The sequence below is a fragment of the Arachis hypogaea genome, chromosome 15 (assembly GCF_003086295.3).
Source record: "Arachis hypogaea cultivar Tifrunner chromosome 15, arahy.Tifrunner.gnm2.J5K5, whole genome shotgun sequence".
NCBI classification, from domain to species: Eukaryota; Viridiplantae; Streptophyta; class Magnoliopsida; order Fabales; family Fabaceae; genus Arachis; species Arachis hypogaea.
In genome coordinates, this window is record NC_092050.1 from 57,116,623 (window position 1) to 57,139,773 (window position 23,151).

At 38.5% G+C, this 23,151-nt stretch overlaps 1 non-coding gene across 1 annotated transcript; it reads left to right on the top strand.

Annotated features, from left to right (window-relative positions):
• Positions 1-8,317: 8,317 nt before the first annotated feature.
• LOC112752159 (small nucleolar RNA R71) lies at positions 8,318-8,425 on the top strand. The gene has a single exon (XR_003176607.1). It is a non-coding gene; the product is annotated as a small nucleolar RNA R71 (small nucleolar RNA).
• Positions 8,426-23,151: the final 14,726 nt, after the last annotated feature.

A 23,151-nucleotide genomic window follows, 5' to 3' on the forward strand; every position in this document is an offset into this window, starting at 1 on the left:
ATTTAGAAAGGTGTCACAAAAATTTAGAATAAAAATACTGGGAGTATGAATCCCAGGTCGTCTCCCAACGAGTTGCGAGAAAGGATGCTAATTTATTAATTAGAAATTTTCTGAGAGAGTTTGAGTTTGGTTGATAAGCAATTAAATAATTGTAAATTAAAGCAATAAAAACTAAGAATGATTATTAATATTCTAGATAAAAAGCCTTGACTGGGGGAATGATTAATTGGAAGTTCTATCCTTGTTGGGGTCTCTTAAGTGTAGTATTAAAAAGGTTGCTGTTTTCACTTAGTTAACCCTTACTAAATAAAGAAAAGTCAAGTGATTTAGCTAACTCTTATTCGCAAATCCTAGTCCTCTCCCTTGGGAAGGTCTAGCATTAGTAAATACAGAACTAGCCAACAACTTCCAGTTAATCAGCACTTAAGTCTTCCAACTCAAGTGTCTCCTTTTAATCAACCCCCATGTCAAGTATGCAGTCTACTCCATTGACATGAATATAATGCTCATAAAAATATAAGAAGACATGATGAATTAAATAAAATAGGGATTCAAAATTAATTAAAAATAAAAGTAATTTTCTGCATTAACAATTGATGAAAATAATCCAATTACTACTCTAAGCAAGAATTAAGAATATAGAATAAATAAAAGAGTAAGTAAAGAAACAAACTAGAATAATGTCTTCAACAGAGGTAATGACTCTTCAATATCCGAAAGCAAAAGCAATGAATGTAAAGTGAACCTAGAGGGAAAGTAACCCTCTCTAAATTCAGAACTAAAAACCTAAAAACTATCCTAATGTATCTAAAACTGTATGTCTATTGTGTCTCAGATGTGTGTTGAGTCTCTGCATGTTCCCTGGCTTTATTCTGTGTTTCTGGGCCAAAAACTGGGTTAAAATGCGGCCCGAAATCGCCCCCAGCATTTTCTGTTAATTTTGCAGATCGTGCAGGTCACACGTATGCGTCAGTCATGCGTTCGCGTCATTCAGCGATTTTCCTTGTCACGCGTATGCGTCGTCCACGCATTCGCGTCATTCGTGCAGACTCCAATCCGCGCATACGCGTCAGGCACGCGCACGCGTCGCTGCAATTTTTTCCATTCCGCACGCACGCGTGATCCATGTGTGCGCGTCAGTGTTCGCTGGTCATCTCCTTAGTTTCTTATGTTCCTTCTATTTTTGGAAGCTTCCTCTTCATTCTCTAAGCCATTTGATGAGCGGATAATTTATACGGTTTTTGGCATTGTTTTTAGTATGTTTTTAGTAGGGTCTAGTTACTTTTAGGGATGTTTTTATTAGTTTTTATGTTAAATTCACATTTCTGGATTTTACTATGAGTTTGTGTGTTTTTTGTGATTTCAGGTATTTTCTGGCTGAAATTGAGGGATTTGAGCAAAAATCAGATTCAGAGGTTGAAGAAGGACTGCTGATGCTGTTGGATTCTGACCTCCCTGCACTCAAAGTAGATTTTCTGGAGCTACAGAAATCCAAATGGCGCGCTCTTAACGGTGTTGGAAAGTAGACATCCAGGGCTTTCCAGCAATATATAATAGTCTATACTTTGCCCAAGTTTAGACGAGCCTCTACACGTGTAAACTTCAAGCTCAGCCCAAGCACACACCAAGTGGGCCCCGGAAGTGGATTTATGCATCAATTACTTACTTCTGTAAACCCTTGTAACTAGTTTAGTATAAATAGGACTTTTTACTATTGTATTTACATCTTCGGATCATCTTTGGATTATCTTTTGATCTATTGATCACGTTTGGGGGCTGGCCATTCGGCCATGCCTGAACCTTCATTACTTATGTATTTACAACGGTATAGTTTCTGCACTCTATAGATTAAGGTGTGGAGCTCTGCTGTTCCTCATGATTTAATGCAAAGTACTACTGTTTTTCTATTCAATTCAACTTATTCCGCTTCTAAGATATCCATTCGCACCCAAGAACATGATGAATGTGATGATTATGTGACGCTCATCATCATTCTCACTTATGAACGCGTGCCTGACAAACACTTTTGTTCTACATGCAAACAAGCAAGAATGAAGATATCTTGGATATCTAATACAGGGGACCGAGTCCGAGTTATTAGTGTCTTCGTGGTATAAGTTAGAACCCGTAGATGGCCATTCCTGAGTTCCAGAAAGTCTAAACCTTGTCTGTGGTATTTCGAGTAGGATCTGGGAAGGGATGGCTGTGGCGAACTTCAAACTCGCGAGTGCTGGGCATAGTGACAGACGCAAAAGGAGGGTGAATCCTATTCCAGTATGATCGAGAACCTCCAGATGATTAGCCGTGCCGTGACAGAGCATTTGGACCTTTTTCACAGAGAAGATGGGATGTAGCCATTGACAACGGTGATGCCTTATAGAAAGCTTGCCATGGAAAGGAGTAGGACTGATTGGATGAAGACAGCAGGAAAGCAGAGGGTCAGAGGAACGAAAGCATCTCTATACGCTTATCTGAAATTCTCACCAATGAATTACATAAGTATTTCTATCTTTATTTTTTGTTTATTTATTATTATTATTCGAAAACTCCATAACCATTTGATATCCGCCTGACTGAGATTTACAAGATGACCATAGCTTGCTTCATACCAACAATCTCCGTGGGATCGACCCTTACTCACGTAAGGTTTTATTACTTGGACGACCCAGTGCACTTGCTGGTTAGTTGTATCAAAGTTGTGACAAATTATGAATTAAGATTAGAGCACCAAGTTTTTGGAGCCATTACCAGGGATCACAATTTTGTGCACCAAGTTTTTGGCGCCGTTGCCGGGGATTGTTCGAGTTTGGACAACTGACGGTTCATCTTGTTGCTCAGATTAGGTAATTTTCTTTTTGTTTTATTTTCAAAAATTTTTCAAAAATCTTTCAAAAATTTCTCATCTGTTTTTGAAAATTATTCTAAATTTTTAAGAATGAATTCTAGTGTTTCATGAAGCATGTTGAAGCCTGGTTGGCTATAAAGCCATGTCTAATTCTTTTGGACTGTGGCTTCCAACCATCAGCATAGAGGCAAGTTAATTGGAATATCAGCTGTTGCATGCCTGATTTATATCCTAAAGCTGGCTGGCTATTAAGCCATGCCCAACCCTTGGATTAGAGCTTTAGGCCAACATTGAAAGATTCCTGGGATTCTTATTAAAAATTTTGAATTTCTTATTTTCTTTTTCCTATATGTTTTTCGAAAAAAAATTTAAAAGAAAATACAAAAAAAATCATAAAATCATAAAATCAAAAATATTTTGTGTTTCTTGTTTGAGTCTTGAGTCAATTTCAAGTTTGGTGTCAATTGCATTTTTTCTAAAAATTTATGCATTTTTTCGAAAACTCATACATTCATAATGTTCTTCATGATCTTCAAGTTGTTCTTAGTAAGTCTTCTTGTTTGATCTTTAAATTTTCTTGTTTTGTGTCTTTTCTTGTTTTTCATATGCATTTTTCGTTTGTTAGAGTCCAAGCATTAAAGATTTCTAAGTTTGGTGTCTTGCATGTTTTCTTTGCATCAAAAATTTTTCAAAAATATGTTCTTGATGTTCATCATGATCTTCAAAGTATTCTTGGTGTTCATCTTGACATTCATAGTGTTCTTGCATGCATCATGTGTTTTGATTCATAATTTTCATGTTGTGAGTCATTTTTTTGTTTTTCTCTTTCATCATTAAAAATTCAAAAATAAAAAAAATATCTTTCCTTTTTTCTCTCATAAATTTCGAAAATTTGGATTGACTTTTTCAAAAATTTTCAAAATTCAATTGTTTCTTATGAGTCAAATCAAATTTTCAATTTAAAAATCTTATCTTTTTCAAAAATGAAATCTTTTTCATTTTTCTTATTTATTTTCAAAAATTTTAAAAATATTTTTCAAAAATCTTCTTCTTAATTTTATCTCATAATTTTCGAAAATATTATCAACAATTAATGTTTTGATTCAAAAATTTCAAGTTTGTTACTTACTTGTTAAGAAAGATTCAAACTTTAAGTTCTAGAATCATATCTTGTGATTTCTTGTGGGTCAAGTCATTAATTGTGATTTTAAAAATAAAATCTTTTTCAAAACTAATTTTAATCATATCTTTTCAAAAATATATTTTTATCTTATCTTTTTCAAAATCATATCTTTTTAATCATACCTCTTCATATCATATCTTTTTCAAATATATTTTCTAACTTCTTATTTTCTTATCTTTTAAAAAACTGATTTTCAAAATTTTTTTCAACTAACTAATTAACTTTTTGTTTGTTTCTTATCTCTTTCAAAACCACCTAACTACTCTTCCCTCTCTAATTTTCAAAAATACCTCCCTCTTTTTCAAAAAATTCTTTTTAATTAATTAATTGTTTTAAATTTTAATTTTAATTTTATTTTCCCTTTAATTTTCGAAAATCATCAACTCCTTTTCAAAAATTATTTTCGAAAACTTCTATCTCATCTTCTTCTATTTATTTAATTACTTACTAACACTTCTCTTCATCTCATATCTCTGCTCTCCTCACCCTTGTGTTTGGATTCTCCTCCCTTCTCTTTCCTTACATTACATTCTTTTCTTCTTCTACTCACACAAAGGAATCTCTATACTGTGACATAGAGGATTCCATATTTTCTTTGTTATTCCCTTCTTTATCATATGAGCAGGAGCAAGGACAAGAACATTCTTGTTGAAGCAGATCCTGAACCTGAAAAGACTCTAAAAAGGAAACTAAGAGAAGCTAAAATACAACAATCCAGAGACAACCTTACAGGAATTTTCGAACAGGAAGAGGAGATGACAGCCGAAAATAATAATAATGCAAGGAGGATGCTTGGTGACTTTACTGCACCTAATTCCAATTTACATGGAAGAAGCATCTCAATTCCTACCATTGGAGCAAACAACTTTGAGCTGAAACCTCAATTAGTTTCTCTGATGCAGCAGAACTGCAAGTGTCATGGACTTCGATCTGAAGATCCTTTTCAGTTCTTAACTGAATTCTTGCAGATATGTAATACTGTTAAGACCAATGGGGTTGATCCCGAGTTCTACAGGCTTATGCTTTTCCCGTTTACTGTAAGAGACAGAGCTAGAGTGTGGTTGGACTCTCAACTCAAAGATAGCCTGAACTCTTGGGATAAGCTGGTCACGGCTTTCTTAGCCAAGTTCTTTCCTCCTCAAAAGCTCAGTAAGCTTAGAGTGGATGTTCAAACCTTCAGACAAAAAGAAGGTGAATCCCTCTATGAAGCTTGGAAGAGATACAAGCAACTGACCAAAAAATACCCTTCTGACATGCTTTCAGAATGGACTATCCTGGATATATTCTATGATGGTCTGTCTGAATTAGCTAAGATGTCATTGGATACTTCTACAGGTGGATCCATTCACCTAAAGAAAACGCCTGCAGAAGCTTAAGAACTTATTGACATGGTTGCTAACAACCAGTTTATGTACACTTCTGAGAGGAATCCTGTGAGTAATGGGACGCCTCAGAAGAAGGGAGTTCTTGAAATTGATACTCTGAATGCCATATTGGCTCAGAATAAAATATTGACTCAGCAAGTCAATATAATTTCTCAGAGTCTGAATGGAATGCAAGCTGCATCCAACAGTACTCAAGAGGCATCTTCTGAAAAAGAAGCTTATGATCTTGAAAACCCTACAATAGCAGAGGTGAATTACATGGGTGAACCCTATGGAAACACCTATAATCCCTCATGGAGAAATCACCCAAATCTCGCATGGAAAGATCAACAAAAGCCTCAACAAGGCTTTAATAATGGTGGAAGAAACAGGTTTAGCAATAGTAAGCCTTTTCCATCATCCACTCAGCAACAGACAGAGAACTCTGAACAAAATACCTCTAATTTAGCAAACTTAGTCTCTGATCTATCTAAGGCCACTCTGAGTTTCATGAATGAAACAAGGTCCTCCATTAGAAATTTAGAAGCACAAGTGGACCAGCTGAGTAAAAGGATCACTGAAACCCCTCCTAGTACTTTCCCAAGCAATACAGAAGAAAATCCAAAAGGAGAGTGCAAAGCCATTGAAATGACCATCATGGCCGAAACCACAAAAGAGGAGGAGGACGTGAATCCCACTGAGGAAGACCTCCTAGGATGTCCAGTGATCAACAAGGAGTTTCCCTTTGAGGAACCAAAAGAATCTGAGGCTCATCTAGAGACCATAGAGATTCCATTAAACCTCCTTACGCCCTTCATGAGCTCTGATGAGTATTCCTCTTCTGAAGAGAATGAAGATGTTATTGAAGAGCAAGTTGCCAAGTTCCTTGGTGCAATCATGAAGCTGAATGCCAATTTATTTGGTAATGAGACTTGGAAAGATGAACCTCCCCTGTTCACCAATAAACTAAATGCATTGGATCAACTGAGATTTCCTCAGAAGAAACAGGATCCTAGAAAGTTCCTAATACCTTGTACCATAGGCACCATGACCTTTGAGAAGGCTCTATGTGACCTTGGGTCAAGAATAAACCTCATGCCACTCTCTGTAATGGAGAAACTGGGAATCTTTGAGGTGCAAGCTACTAGAATCTCATTAGAGATGGCAGACAATTCCAGAAAACAGGCTTTTGGACAAGTAGAGGAAATGTTAGTAAAGGTTGAAGACTGGTGCACGAAATTCTGATGTCCAGGCTCGAACAATCCCTGGCAACGTGAGCAACTTGGTACACGTAATCGTGATTACACTTTGATTATGGAAAATTCATGGCTCTTTCTTTCCATGGCAATGGCGCCAAGAACATGGTACCAATACCATGGTTCACAACTTCGATACAACTAACCAGCAAGTGCACTGGGTCGTCCAAGTAATACCTTACGTGAGTAAGGGTCGAATTCCACGGAGATTGTTGGTATGAAGCAAGCTATGGTCACCTTGTAAATCTCAGTCAGGCGGATATAAAACAGTTATGTAGTTTTCGAAATTAATTAATAAGATAGGGATAGAGATACTTATGTAAATCACTGGTGAGAATTTCAGATAAGTGAATGGAGATAACACGTCCTCTACTTGTCCATAAGCCTGTTTTCTTGAACTGTCTGCCATCTTTAATGAGATTTTAGCAGCTTGCACCCCATAGATTCCCAGTTTCTCTATTACAGAGAGGGGCATGAGGTTTATCCCTGAACCAAGGTCACACAGAGCCTTAAAGATCATGGTGCCTATGGTACAAGGTATTATGAACTTTCCAGGATCCTGTCTCTTCTGAGGCAATGTCAGTTGATCCAGATCACTTAGTTCATTGATGAACAAGGGAGGTTCAACTTCCCAAGTATCAATGCCAAATAATTTGGCATTCAGCTTCATGATTGCACCAAGAAACTTTGCTGTTTGCTCTTCAGTAACATCCTCATTCTCTTCAGAAGAGGAATACTCATCAGAGCTCATGAATGGCATAAGGAGGTTTAATAGGATCTCTATGGTCTCTAGATGAGCCTCAGAGTCCTTTGGTCCCTCAGAGGGAAGCTCCTTATTGATCACTGGACGTCCCAGGAGGTCTTCCTCTTTGGGATTCACGTCCTTCTCTCCTTCTTTGGGTTCGGCCATGGTGCTTATATCAATGGCCTTGCACTCTCCTTTTGGATTATCTTCTGTATTGCTTGGGAGAGTACTAGGAGGGATTTCAGTGATTCTTTTACTCAGCTGGCCCACTTGTGCTTCCAGATTTCTAATGGAAGACCTTGTTTCATTCATGAAACTTACAGTGGTCTTAGATAGATCAGAGACTAAGTTTGCTAAATTAGAAGTATTTTGTTCAGAGTTCTCTGTCTGTTGCTGAGTGGATGATGGAAAAGGCTTGCTATTGCTAAACCTGTTTCTTCCACCATTATTAAAGCCTTGTTGAGGCTTTTGATCCTTCCATAAGAAATTTGGATGATTTCTCCATGATGAGTCATAGGTGTTTCCATAAGGTTCACCTAAATAATTTACCTCTGCTATTGCAGGGTTTTCAAGATCATAAGCTTCTTCTTCAGAGGATGCCTCTTGAGTACTATTGGATGCAGCTTGCATTCCATGCAGACTCTGAGAGATCATATTGACTTGCTGAGTCAATATTTTATTCTGAGCCAATATGGCATTCAGAGTATCAACTTCAAGAACTCCCTTCTTCATAGGCGTCCCATTGCTCACAGGATTCCTTTCAGAAGTGTACATGAACTGTTTATTAGCAACCATGTCAATGAGTTCTTGAGCTTCTGTAGGCATTTTCTTTAGGTGAATGGATCCACCTGTAGAAGTGTCCAGTGACATCTTTGATAGCTCAGATAAACCATCATAGAATATATCCAGGATGGTCCATTCTGAAAGCATGTCAGAAGGACACTTTTTGGTCAACTGTTTGTATCTTTCCCAAGCTTCATAGAGGGATTCACCTTCTTTCTGTTTGAAAGTTTGAACATCCACTCTAAGCTTGCTCAGCTTTTGAGGAGGAAAGAACTTGGCTAAGAAAGCCGTGACCAGCTTATCCCAAGAGTTCAGGCTATCTTTAGGTTGAGAGTCCAACCATATTCTAGCTCTGTCTCTTATAGCAAAAGGGAAAAGCATGAGCCTGTAGACTTCAGGATCTACTCCATTAGTCTTAAAAGTATCACATATCTGCAAGAATTCAGTTAAGAACTGAAAAGGATCTTCAGATGGAAGTCCATGAAACTTGCAGTTCTGCTACATCAGGGAAACTAATTGAGGTTTAAGCTCAAAGTTGTTTGCTCCAATGGCAGGAATGGAGATGCTTCTTCCATGTAAATTGGAATTAGGTGCAGTAAAGTCACCAAGCATTCTCCTTGCATTATTATTATTTTCAGCTGCCATCTTCTTTTCCTGTTTGATAATTTCTGACAGGTGCTTGCTGGTTTGTTGTAATTCAGACATGACAAGCCTAACATGCTCTATCCAAAACAATTAGACATGGCTTTACAGCCAGCCATGCTTCACATGCTTCATGAAACACTAGAATTCTTGGTGCACGAAATTGTGATGTCCAGGCTCGAACAATCCCTGGCAACGTGAGCAACTTGGTACGCGTAATCGTGATTACACTTTGATTATAGAAAATTCATGGCTCTTTCTTTCCATGGCAATGGCGCCAAGAACATGGTACCAATACCATGGTTCACAACTTCGATACAACTAACCAGCAAGTGCACTGGGTCGTCCAAGTAATACCTTACGTGAGTAAGGGTCGAATCCCACGGAGATTGTTGGTATGAAGCAAGCTATGGTCACCTTGTAAATCTCAGTCAGGCGGATATAAAACAGTTATGTAGTTTTCGAAATTAATTAATAAGATAGGGATAGAGATACTTATGTAAATCACTTGTGAGAATTTCAGATAAGCGAATGGAGATGCTTTTCGTTCCTCTGAACCTCTGCTTTCCTGCTATCTTCATCCAGTCAGTCTTACTTCTTTCCATGGCTGGCTTTATGTGATACATCACTATTGTCAACGGCTACTTTCGGTCATCTCTCGGGAAAATGATCGAATGCCCTGTCACGGCACGGCTAATCGTCTGGAGGCATCACCCTTGTCAATGACTTCATCTTATCCTCTCAGTGAAAATGATCAACGCACCCTGTCACGGCACGGCTATTCATCTATCGGTTCTCGATCATGCTGGAATAGGATTTACTATCCTTTTGCGTCTGTCACTAACGCCCCGCAATCGCGAGTTTGAAGCTCGTCACAGTCATTCAATCATTGAATCCTACTCGGAATACCACAGACAAGGTTTAGACTTTCTGGATTCTCTTGAATGCCGCCATCATTCTAGCTTATGCCACGAAGATTCTGATTAAGAGATCTAAGAGATACTCATTCAATCTAATGTAGAACGGAGGTGGTTGTCAGGCACGCGTTCATAGGGAATGATGATGATTGTCATGTTCATCACATTCAGGTTGAGGTGCGAATGAATATCTTAGAAGCGAAATAAGATGAATTGAATAGAAAACAGTAGTACTTGCATTAATCTTTGAGGAACAGTAGAGCTCCACACCTAAATTTATGGAGTGTAGAAACTCTACCGTTGAAAATACATAAGTGAAAGGTCCAGGCATGGCCGAGATGGCCAGCCCCCAAAACGTGATCACAGGATCAAAATTCAATCCAGGATGTCTAATACAATAGTAGGAGGTCCTATTTATAATAAACTAGCTACTAGGGTTTACAGAAGTAAGTAATTGATGCATAAATCTACTTCCGGGGCCCACCTGGTGTGTGCTTGGGCTGAGCTTGAGTGTTGTACGTGTAGAGGTCCTTCTTGGAGTTGAACGCCAGTTTTTGTGCCAGTTTGGGCGTTCAACTCTGGTTTTGGATCTTTTTCTGGCGCTGGACGCCAGATTTGGGCAGAGAGCTGGCATTGAACGCCAGTTTGCGTCGTCTAAACTTGGCCAAAATATGGACTATTATACATTGCTGGAAAGCCCTGGATGTCTACTTTCCAACGCAATTGGAAGCGCGCCATTTCGAGTTCTGTAGCTCCAGAAAATCCACTTTGAGTGCAGGGAAGTCAGAATCCAACAGCATCAGCAGTCCTTCTTCAACCTCTGAATCTGATTTTTGCTCAAGTCCCTCAATTTCAGCCAGAAAATACCTGAAATCATAGAAAAACACACAAACTCATAGTAAAGTCCAGAAATGTGAATTTAACATAAAAACTAATGAAAACATCCCTAAAAGTAACTAGATTCCACTAAAAACATACTAAAAACAATGCCAAAAAGCGTATAAATTATCCGCTCATCAAAGACCTTTACATCCCTGCTGATTTCATAATCCTAGACACTGAGAAGGAAGAGGATGAATCCATCATCCTTGGAAGACCCTTCCTAGCCACAACAAGAGCTGTGATTGATGCAGACAGAGGAGAATTGATCCTTCAAGTAAATAAGGATAACCTTGTGTTTAAAACTCAAGGATCTCCTTCTGTAACCATGGAGAGGAAGCATGAAAAGCTTCTCTCACTGCAGAGTCAACCAAAGCCCCCACAGTCAAACTCCAAGTTTGGTGTTGGGAGGCCTCAGCCAAACTCTATGTTTGGTGTTGAACTCCAATATCCAAACTCTAAGTTTGGTGTTGAGAGTCTATAAAATTGACTTGATCACCTGTGCGGCTCCATGAGAGCCCACTGTCAAGCTATTGACATTAAAGAAGCGCTTATTGGGAGGCAACCCAATTTTTATTTATCTATTTTTATTTTTATTTTTATTGTTCTCTCATGTTTTATTATGTTCATGATCATGTGGAGTCACAAAATAAATAGAAAAATCAAAAACAGAATCAAAAACAGTAGAAGAAAAATCACACCCTGGAGGAAGGGCTTACTGGCGTTTAAACTCCAGTAAGGAGCATCTGGCTGGTGTTCAACGCCAGAACAGAGCATGGATCTGGCGTTGAACGCCCAAAACAAGCAGCATCCTGGCGTTCAGACGCCAGGAATGCACACTGAGGAAAGTTGGCGCTGAACGCCAGAAACAAGCACCAATTCGGCGTTTAAACGCCAGAATTGCATGCAAAGGCATTTTACATGCCTAATTGGTGCAGGGATGCAATTCCTTGACACCTCAGGATATGTGGACCCCACAGGATCATCTCAGCATCTGTGGACCCCACAGGATCCCCACATACCTCCACTCACCTTCCCTCCTCATAATCCTATATCACCCTCTCTCTCTCCATTCACAGTCATCCCTTCTGTTTTCCATTCACCACTCACATCCATACACCCCACCTACTTTCAAAATTCAAAATCTCTTTCCCACCCAAGCCCACCCATATAGCCGAATACACACACCCCTCCATCTCCTCCATATCTTCTTCTTCTTCTACTATTCTTTCTTCTTTTGCTCGAGGGCGAGCAACATTCTAAGTTTGGTGTGGTAAAAGCATAGTTTTTTTGTTTTTCCATAACCATTGATGGCACCTAAGGCAAGAGAAACCTCTAGAAAGAGGAAAGGAAAGACAAAAGCTTCCACCTCCAAGTCATAGGAGATGGAGAGATTCATCTCAAGGGTCTATAGCTCAGTGGTAGAACATTTGACTGCAAATCAAGAGATCCCTGAGATACCTCAGGGGATACATTTTCCTCCACACAATTATTGGGGACAACTAAGGGTGGAACATCAAGAGCACTCCATCATCCTCCATGAAATTAGAGAAGATCAAAGAGCAATGAGGGAGGAGCAACAAAGACAAGGAAGAGACATAGAAGAGCTCAAGGACATCATTGGTTCCTCAAGAAGAAAACGCCACCATCACTAAGGTGCACTCATTCCTTATTCTTAAATTTTCTATTTTTCGTTTTCTTATGTTAAATGTTTATCTATGTTTGTGTCTTTATTACATGATCATTAGTGTCTAAGTGTCTATGCCTTAAAGTAGTGAATATGAATCCATCACCTCTCTTAAATGAAAAATGTTTTAAAAACAAAAGAACAAGAAGTACATGAGTTTCGAATTTATCCTTGAACTTAGTTTAATTATATTGGTGTGGCAACACTTTTTGTTTTCTGAATGAATGCTTGAACAGTGCATATGTCTTTTGAAGTTGTTGTTTATGAATGTTAAATATGTTGGCTCTTGAAAGAATGATGAAAAGGAGACATGTTATTTGATAATATGAAAAATCATAAAAATGATTCTTGAAGCAAGAAAAAGAAGTGAATACAAAGCTTTCAGAAAAAAAAAATAGCGAAAAAAAAAAGAGAAAAAGCAAGCAGAAAAAGCCAAAAGCTCTTAAAACCAAAAGGCAAGAGCAAAAAGCCAGTAGCCCTTAAAACCAAAAGGCAAGGGTAATAAAAAGGATCCCAAGGCTTTGAGCATCAGTGGATAGGACGGCCTAAAGGAATAAAATCCTGGTCTAAGCGGCTAAACCAAGCTGTCCCTAACCATGTGCTTGTGGCGTGAAGGTGTCAAGTGAAAACTTGAGACTGAGCGGTTAAAGTCAAGGTCCAAAGAAAAAATAGAGTGTGCTTAAGAACCCTGGACACCTCTAATTGGGGACTTTAGCAAAGCTGAGTCACAATCTGAAAAGGTTCACCCAATTATGTGTCTGTGGCATTTATGTATCCGGTGGTAATACTGGAAAACAAAGTGCTTAGGGCCACGGCCAAGACTCATAAAGTAGCTGTGTTCAAGGATCAACATATGGAACTAGGAGAATCAATAACACTATCTGAACTTTGAGTTCCTATAGATGCCAATCATTCTGAACCTCAATGGATAAAGTGAGATGCCAAAACTATTCAAGAGGCAAAAAGCTACAAGTCCCGCTCATCTGATTGGAGCTATGTTTCATTGATAGTTTAGAATTTATAGTATATTCTCTTCTTTTTATCCTATTTGATTTTCATTTGCTTGGGGACAAGCAACAATTTAAGTTTAGTGTTGTGATGAGCGGATAATTTATACGCTTTTTGGCATTGTTTTTAGTATGTTTTTAGTAGGATCTAGTTACTTTTAGGGATGTTTTTTATTAGTTTTTATGTTAAATTCACATTTCTGGACTTTACTATGAGTTTGTGTGTTTTTCTGTGATTTCAGGTATTTTCTGGCTGAAATTGAGGGACTTGAGCAAAAATCAGATTCAGAGGTTGAAGAAGGACTGCTGATGCTGTTGGATTCTGACCTCCTTGCACTCAAAGTGGATTTTCTGGAGCTACAGAAATCCAAATGGCGCTCTCTCAACGGCGTTAGAAAGTAGACATCCAGGGCTTTCCAGAAATATATAATAGTTCATACTTTGCCCAAGTTTAGAAGACGCAAAAGGGCATTGAACGCCAGTTCTACGCTGCAGTCTGGAGTTAAACGCCAGAAACACGTCACGAACCAGAGTTGAACGCCAAAAACACGTTACAACTTGGCGTTCAACTCCAAAAGAAGCCTCTGCACGTGTAAACTTCAAGCTCAGCCCAATCACACACCAAGTGGGCCCCGAAAGTGGATTTATGCATCAATTACTTACTTCTGTAAACCCTAGTAACTAGTTTAGTATAAATAGGACTTTTTACTATTGTATTTACATCTTCAGATCATCTTTGGATTATCTTTTGATCTATTGATCACGTTTGGGGGCTGGCCATTCGGCCATGCCTGAACCTTCATTACTTATGTATTTACAACGGTAGAGTTTCTGCACTCCATAGATTAATGTGTGGAGCTCTGATGTTCCTCATGATTTAATGCAAAGTACTACTGTTTTTCTATTCAATTCAACTTATTCCGCTTCTAAGACATCCATTCGCACCCAAGAACATGATGAATGTGATGATTATGTGACGCTCATCATCATTCTCACTTATGAATGCGTGCCTGACAAACACTTCCGTTCTACATGCAAACAAGCTAGAATGAATATCTCTTGGATATCTAATACAGGGAACCGAGTCCGAGTTATTAGTGTCTTCGTGGTATAAGTTAGAACCCGTGGATGGCCATTCCTGAGATCTAGAAAGTCTAAACCTTGTCTGTGGTATTTCGAGTAGGATCTGGGAAGGGATGGCTTTGACGAACTTCAAACTCGCGAGTGCTGGGCGTAGTGACAGACGGAAAAGGAGGGTGAATCCTATTCCAGTATGATCGAGAACCTCCAGATGATTAGCCGTGCCGTGACAGAGTATTTAGACCTATTTCACAGAGAGGATGGGATGTAGCCATTGACAACGGTGATGCCTTACAGAAAGCTTGCCATGGAAAGGAGTAGGACTGATTGGATGAAGACAGCAGAAAAGCAGAGGTTCAGAGGAACGAAAGCATCTCTATACGCTTATCTGAAATTCTCACCAATGAATTACATAAGTATTTCTATCTTTATTTTCTATTTATTTATTATTATTATTGATGTGTGGAAAATGATTCAACACGAAACTAACTTGCAAGTGCACCGGGTCGCATCAAGTAATAATAACTCACGTGAGTGAGGTCGATCCCACAGGGATTGAAGGATTGAGCAATTTTAGTTTAGTGGTTGATTTAGTCAAGCGAATCAAGATTTGGTTGAGTGATTTGTGATTAACAGAATTTAAATTGCATGGAAAATAAAGAGAATAGGTAATTTGCATGAAATTAAAGAGAACAGAAAATTAAAGTGCTGAATCTTAAAGAACAAGAAATTAAATGGCAGAAACTTAGAACGCAAGAAATGTAAATTGCAGAATCTTAAAGTGCAAGAAATGTAAATGGCTTGAATTGTAAATGGAATTGGGAATTGGATTTGTAGAAATTAAGCAAGGAAAAGTAAATTGCACTAAATTGAAAAGTAGAAGAAGAATTGAATTGAACCGGATCTAAAACGGAAATGTAAATGAACATGAAAAGCGTTAAACAGAGAAAGTAAAATGATAATTCAGATCTCAGGGGTTAAGAGACTAGAAAACTAAGTCTAGATCTCACTACCTTCCTTGATCCAACAAGAGCAGTTGCAAAGGGAATAGAGAAAAGCAAATTGCAGAAAGAGTAGAAGAAGAAGCAATTAACAGAAATGGAAATTCAATTATGCAGAAAATTAAACAAGATCTCAAGGTGAGATTGAAACAGAAGTTCTTCAATTCTCCACCCAAGATCCAAAGCAAGAAAAGTAAAGAGTGCTGAGCAAGAACAAGGAAGAAGAGAGATCAATTCTCCTTCCTAATTCTCTTGAATTCTAAAGACAACAACTAAAATGTAAAGGTGAGCTCTCTCTCTAAGTGTTCTAAGAATTCTAAAAGAAAAAGCTCTCCGGAAAACTTAAATCCTAAGCTATTTATACACTTTCTTCAAATGGTCTTCAAGCCTTGAATTGGACCTTTGCTCTTGATGGATTTGGGTTGATAAAAGCCTCTGTTGATTGCACTTGGAGTTGGAGAGAAACCCATTGTGAATCGGGACATAAAGCACAAAAGCTTGAGTCAAAGTTTGAGGTAAACTTTGGCTCAATCTTTTTATACCAGCCACCCCCTTTTGCTGCTATCCACGTTTGAGCTAAAGTTTGAGGTCAAACTTTAAGCCAAACGTTGATCACCTTGTATGCATGTGTGGCGCCAACGTTTGCCAAAAAGCTTGAGGCAAACGTTGGCGCAAGCTTTTTCTCTCCTGGGTATGTTGGTGTGGCGCCAACGTTTGCCAAAAAGCTTGAGGCAAACGTTGGCGCAAGCTTTTTCCTCCAAGGTGTTTGTTTTGTGGTGCCAACGTTTGCCAAAAAGCTTGAGGCAAACGTTGGCGCAAGCTTTTGCTCAAGCTTTTTGTTCTCTCTTGCTCCTTGCCATTTCTTCTTTCTTCAACCTTCTTCAAAGCTCTTTTCACCTATCATCAATCAACCAAGCACATCAAAGCTATGCTCAAAATCATGAGATTGTTATTCTTTCATAATATATGACAATTTTAGCACAAAATCTCATGAAATTGCATTAATTTATCCATGGTTAATTGAATCAAAGGAAACATGAAATTCTACCCAATTGGCTTACTTATGGCTCAAGAAAGTGCATAAATTCAATTGAAAACACAAGAAAAAGATTAGTGAAACTAGGCTAAGATGACTTGTCATCACAACACCAAACTTAAAGCTTGCTTGTCCCCAAGCAAGAAAAGAATTTTTGAGAAGAAAGAATGAAATGGAAGAAGATGTTCATGCTAGCAGCGTATTTTTGGTAGCTCATGGGGTTTCATGTAGATTTGTAAACACTCACTTCTTATTGATATTTAGGCCTAGAAAGTCTCCTCCAAGCATCAAGCAACACACTGCTATGACCTCTCATTATTCCTTTGTCCCTGACCATTATTATTTTTTTTTATAAGCTTTAGTTTAGTGTCATGTGTAACAAGCTCTTTTCTTTCTTTATGCTTGACACATTATTCACTATAGACACTTGGCTCACATTCCTTCTTAGAACATTGATGCCCAGCACCTCTTTGGGTTACTAAATGTATTGTAGTTAGGTTGCTCTTGATAGTGGACTTTCAGTTGATGATCCCGGGTTAGTTAACCCAAGTCACCAAGTGTTGATGCACTCCAAAGAACTTAATAATCCAAGCAGATCCTAGTACAAAGACACCACAGGCATATATTCTAAGGTTCAAGCTATTGGTGTCTAGCTTTTTTTCTTTTTATTTTTCTTTTGTTCTGTTGCCATTTTTGGCTTTTTCTTTTCTCTTTTTGTTTTTCTTTTTAACCTAGGACTTTTATTTTATTGAGATTCATAGACAGTGAGCTACCTTCTACTTAAAAGGGGACAGTCTAGTTCTTTTATTCACTAAAAGTGAGCTATCATACAATCACACATACATACCACCACTTACTTTTATTGTACTTCCAGTTAACAAAGAACTATCTCATTTCACATTCCAAACATTTATTTTATTAAATTAAAGATGCAGGGGACAAAGCATACTTTTAGTTAAGTGAAAGTAAACACACAAGCACACACTTAGACTAGCTTACTTATTTTAAAGAGTGATTTTTGCCTATACTAGATGAACACTTTAGCAAGTCATAAATCGAAGCATTTCTCAACCGCAAGAGTTAAGTATAGATACAACCTATTGGTTCGCTGTTCTTTTTGTTCTTCCTTCTGTTGTGCCCCTATTGAGTTATGGTGCATGATGTCTTCATTAGGTGGTTAGTTCCCTGCACAATTCTCAAAAGTTGCTTGCTTCTCAAGCCCTTAAGTGACTGGTCAGTATGTATGAATTGAGTGTGGTTTTTGGATTTAATTTGGTGTGGGAACACCAAACTTAATTCCTTGCCACTTCCTCTGATGCAACAGGTTGACTATATGTAAAATCTTGTGTCCTTGCTAAAGGTTATGGAGTTAAAACTAGAAAGCAGTTAAGTAGTTGAATAATCTGTATGATTGCTTAGAGCTAGTATTGTGCAGGAGGTGAGAATGTGCTTTTAAATGAGGTTTTGGTGGAACACCAAACTTAGAATCCTTCATTCTCCCTTAAATTGTTTTGGTGTGCAACACCAAACTTAGCTCCTTGCAATGCATACCAATTATTCAACATTTTTATTGAAAAGACTATGAAAAGAAAACTACCTCAGGTTGGGTTGCCTCCCAACAAGCGCTTCTTTATTGTCACTAGCTTGACATCTTGTTCTTTGATCATGGAGGCTGATAAGCATAGTGCCTTAGCTTTTCTCCTCTTACTGTGAACTTCCTTCCGGTCTCCTCTTTGATGATTTCTAGGTGTTCAAGTGAAAGGATCCGGTTCACAGTATAGCATTCAGATGATTGTGGGGACACCTTCATTGGTTGGGTGTTTAACACTACTTTATCCCCTGGTGAAAAGCCTGTAGGGATCTTCTTGTTTCTCCACCCTCTTGGCCTCTTCTTCTTTTCTTTCTCAAAAGATACTCCCTGCCTTGGTGGTTCCTTATCTGAGATGTTGAATTTCTCATCTGGAGGTTTTGGATCTAGTTCCTCCTTGATTTCTTTGGTCTATTGCACCATCTCTACTTCTTTCAAGCATGGATTTGGAAATCTTGGAGTTAACTCATTGACTACATCCTTCAAACTTTGATCTCTGGCCTTATCCTCCGTACAATCTTCTTCTTGAGTGGGCTCATGTAGGGTTTTAAAAACATGGAATGCTAGGTGCTTATCATGCACTCTCAGCAATAATTCCCCTTTTTCAACATCTATCAATGCTCTGCCCGTAGCAAGAAAAGGCCTCCCCAGGATGATGGGAGTGTTAGGGTCCTCCTCCATATCCAGGATGACAAAATCAGTTGGGAGAAGGAATTTCCCCACTTTTACCAGCACATTCTCTACAACTCCGAGTGCTTGCTGAATGGACTTGTCAGCCATTTAAAGAGCTATTCGAGTGGGTTTCAGTTCAAAAATTTGAAGCTTCCTCATAAGAGATAGAGGCATCAAGTTTATGCTTGCACCAAGGTCACAGAATGATTTCTCAATAGTTATGTCTCCTATGATACAAGGTATATAAAACCTTCCAGGATCATCCTTCTTCTCTGGTAGACCTCTTTGGAGAATAGCACTACACTCCATTGTCATTTCAACAATTTGTCCTTCCTTCAAGGGTCTTTTCTTTGTTAGCACTTCTTTCATAAATTTGGCATATAATGGCATCTGTTCAAGTGCTTCTAAGAAAGGAATATTGATGCTAAGTGTCTTGAATATGTCCAGGAACTTTGAATATTGCTTATCCTCATTTTCTTTTTTGAACCTCTGAGGGTACGGAAGTTTGGGGACATCTGGCTTCACCCCTTCCTTCTTCTCCTGTAGCTGTGTTTCAAGGATGTTCTTGTCTCTCTTTGAGCTTTTTGCATTCTTGGTCCTTCTATCCTTTTCTCTTCTCTCTTCTGTCTCTTCTTGTGAAACTTCTCTGTTGTGTTCTTCCTGATTGATGACTTCTTTCCCTCCAGTCTTCTTACTTCCCACTATGATTACCTTGCACTCCTCCCACTTTGTAGCTTTTCTTTTGTCCCTTGGGTGGTCTTGAGTGGCACTAGGGGATGCATTTGATTGCTTCTCACCCATCTCTACAATTTGTTTAGCCATTTGCTCCATATGCCTCTCAAGATTTCTGATTGAAGCTTCTTGGTTTTTACTTGTTGTGGCTTGATCTTTTCTTGCTGCTTCTTGATCTTTTCTTGCTGCTTCTTGATCTTTTCTTGCTGCTTCTTGATTTTTCATGAGTTTCTCCATCATTATCTCTAGACTAGAGATTCTTTGGGAGTCTGGATTTGGTTGTGGTTGTGTAAAATGAGATGGTTGTTGCTGGAAGTTGTTTGAACTATTTGTGGGATTATTTTGTGGGTGGAATGTGGATGTGGAAGGTGGATGATGGTTATTTTGGGGTTTTCCATATGGATTGTGGGTTATGTTTTGCTGGGTGTTGTTCTGGTTATTTCTTGAGTTGTTTTGGTTTGAATTTCTTTGCCATGGTTGTTGGTTTTGAGTGTGGTTATCTCCCCATCTGAGATTTGGATGGTTCTTCCAGGATGGATTGTAGGTGTCACCATAAACATCATTTTGGCCGCAGCTTTGGTTGTGCACATATTGAGGTTGTTCCTGCTGCTGATCTTCTTGGTTTTCTTCATTTTGCCCCCATTTGGTTGATGATTGGCTTGTGTCGATTGCTGCAACTTGGAGACTATCAATCCTCTTGGCCGTTTGATCAAATTATTGTTGAATTTGCTGCTGCATCATTTTGTTTTAAGCCAGAATTGAGTCCACTCCTTCTAGCTCCATTACTCCTCTCCTTTGTGATGGTTGGCGTTGCCTTTGATGCATAAAGAAATACTAATTATTAGCCACCATGTCAATAAGATTTTGAGCTTCTTCTGCAGTTGTCATCAGTTGCAATGATCCTCCAGCTGAGTGATCAAGTGCCTCTTGAGCCTTTAGAGTGAGTCCTTCATAGAAGTTCTGTAGCTTGTCCCACTCAGTGAACATTTCTGGTGGACATTTCCTCAGCAGAGCCTTATATCTCTCCCATGCCTCATACAGATTTTCAGCATCCAATTGTGTGAATGTCTGCACCTCAGTCTTCAACCTGATGATCCTTTGAGGGGGGGGTAAAACTTGGCAAGAAACTTGCTCACCAAATCATCCCAAGTGTTAATGCTTTCCTTCGGAAATGTTTCTAGCCATTGAGTGGCCTTGTCCCTGAGAGAGAATGGGAATAACAACAGCTTGTATATGTCAGGATGCACTCCATTGCTTTTAACTGTGTCACAAATTCTCAAGAAAGTGGATAAATGTTGGTTTGGATCCTCCAATGGTCCTCCTCCAAACGAGCAGTTGTTTTGGACCAATGTGATGAGTTGTGGCTTCAGTTCAAAGTTATTTGCATTGACATTAGGGGTGAGAATGCTGCTTCCACAATGTCTAGCATTTGCAAAAGTATAGGAGGCCAGTACTCTCCTCTGTTGTGGGTTATTGTTAACCCCTCCTCCTGGATTAGATGGATCTCCTTCCATCTCATGATATTCTTCCTCAGATTCTTCCTCTCCAACAATATATTTCCCTCTTTCAGCTCTTCTTAACCTTCTAAGAGTTCTCTGGTCAGTTTCAGATAAAACAGGAGTGGCTCTCCCTGTACCTGACATACAAACAAAACAAAAGAAACACCACCAGCAACACTTCAATCTATTGCTAGAATGAAGTTTTAGTTAGCTTAAGCAAAATTTCAAACATTTAGTGTGTCAGTCAAAAATTAGAGAAACAGAAAAGAAAAAGTGCTTGATCTAGACTACCACCTCACTTAATCATTGTCAATCTATTCAATCCCCAGCAACGGCGCCAAAAACTTGATGAGTATTTTTTGAAAACGAAATTCCAACACCCAAATCTCTCCGGCAAGTATACCGGGTCGCATCAAGTAATAAAACTCACGGGAGTGAGGTCGATCCCACAGGGATTGAAAGATTGAGCAATTTTAGTTTAGTGGTTGATTTAGTCAAGCGAATCAAGAGTTGATTTGAGTGGTTTGTATTTGACAGAAGCTAAATTGCATGAAATTAAAAAGGAGAGGGATAATTGGCAAGAATTTAAAGTGCAGAGAAATTAAAGAGGCTGAATCTTAAAGTGCAAGTAATATAAATTGCTTGAATTGTAAAGGGAATTGGGAATTGGATTTGCAGAAATTAAGCAAGGAAAAGTAAATTGCACTAAACTAAAAAGTAGTATAAGAATTGAATTGAACTGGATCTAAAACGGAAATGTAAATGAACATGAAAAGTGTTAAACAGAGAAAGTAAAATGATAATTCAGATCTCAGGGGTCAAGAGACTAGAAAACTAAGTCTAGATCTCACTACCTTCCTTTATCCAACAAGAGCAGCTGCAAAGGGAATAGAGAAAAGCAAATTGCAGAAAGAGTAGAAGAAGAAGCAATTAACAGAAATGGAAATTCAATTATGCAGAAAATTAAACAAGATCTCAAGGTGAGATTGAAACAGAAGTTCTTCAATTCTCCACCCAAGATCCAAAGAAAGAAAAGTAAAGAGTGCTGAGCAAGAACAAGGAAGAAGAGAGATCAATTCTCCTTCTTAATTCTCTTGAAATCTAAAGACAACAACTAAAATGTAAAGGTGAGCTCTCTCTCTAAGTGTTCTAAGAATTCTAAAAGAAAAAGCTCTCCGGAAAACTTAAATCCTAAGCTATTTATACACTTTCTTCAAATGGTCTTCAAGCCTTGAATTGGGCCTTTGCTCTTGATGGATTTGGGTTGATAAAAGCCTCTGTTGATTGCACTTGGAGTTGGAGAGAAACCCATTGTGAATCGGGACATAAAGCACAAAAGCTTGAGTCAAAGTTTGAGGTAAACTTTGGCTCAAGCTTTTTATACCAGCCACCCCTTTTTGCTGCTATCCACGTTTGAGCTAAAGTTTGAGGTCAAACTTTAAGCCAAACGTGGATCACCTTGTATGCATGTGTGGCACCAATGTTTGCCAAAAAGCTTGAGGCAAACGTTGGCGCAAGCTTTTTCTCCCCTGGGTATGTTGGTGTGGCGCCAACGTTTGCCAAAAATCTTGAGGCAAACGTTGGCGCAAGCTTTTTCCTCCAAGGTGTTTGTTTTGTGGTGCCAACGTTTGCCAAAAAGCTTGAGGCAAACGTTGGCGCAAGCTTTTGCTCCATCCAGGGTGTTTTCAACTCTTCGAAAAGTTTGAGCTAAAGCTTGAGGCAAGCTTTTGCTCAAGCTTTTTGTTCTCTCTTGCTCCTTGCCATTTCTTCTTTCTTCAACCTTCTTCAAAGCTCTTTTCACCTATCATCAATCAACCAAGCACATCAAAGCTATGCTCAAAATTATGAGATTGTTATTCTTTCATAATATATGACAATTTTAGCACAAAATCTCATGAAATTGTATTAATTTATCCATGGTTAATTGAATCAAACGAAACATAAAATTCTACCCAATTGGCTTACTTATGGCTCAAGAAAGTGCATAAATTCAATTGAAAACACAAGAAAAAGATTAGTGAAACTAGGCTAAGATGACTTGTCATCAATTATTCGAAAACCTTATAACCATTTGATATCCGCCTGACTGAGATTTACAAGATGACCATAGCTTGGTTTATACCAACAATCTCCGTGGGATCGACCCTTACTCACGTAAGATTTTATTACTTGGACGACCCAGTGCACTTGCTGATTAGTTGTATCGATGTTGTGACAAATTATGAATTAAGATTA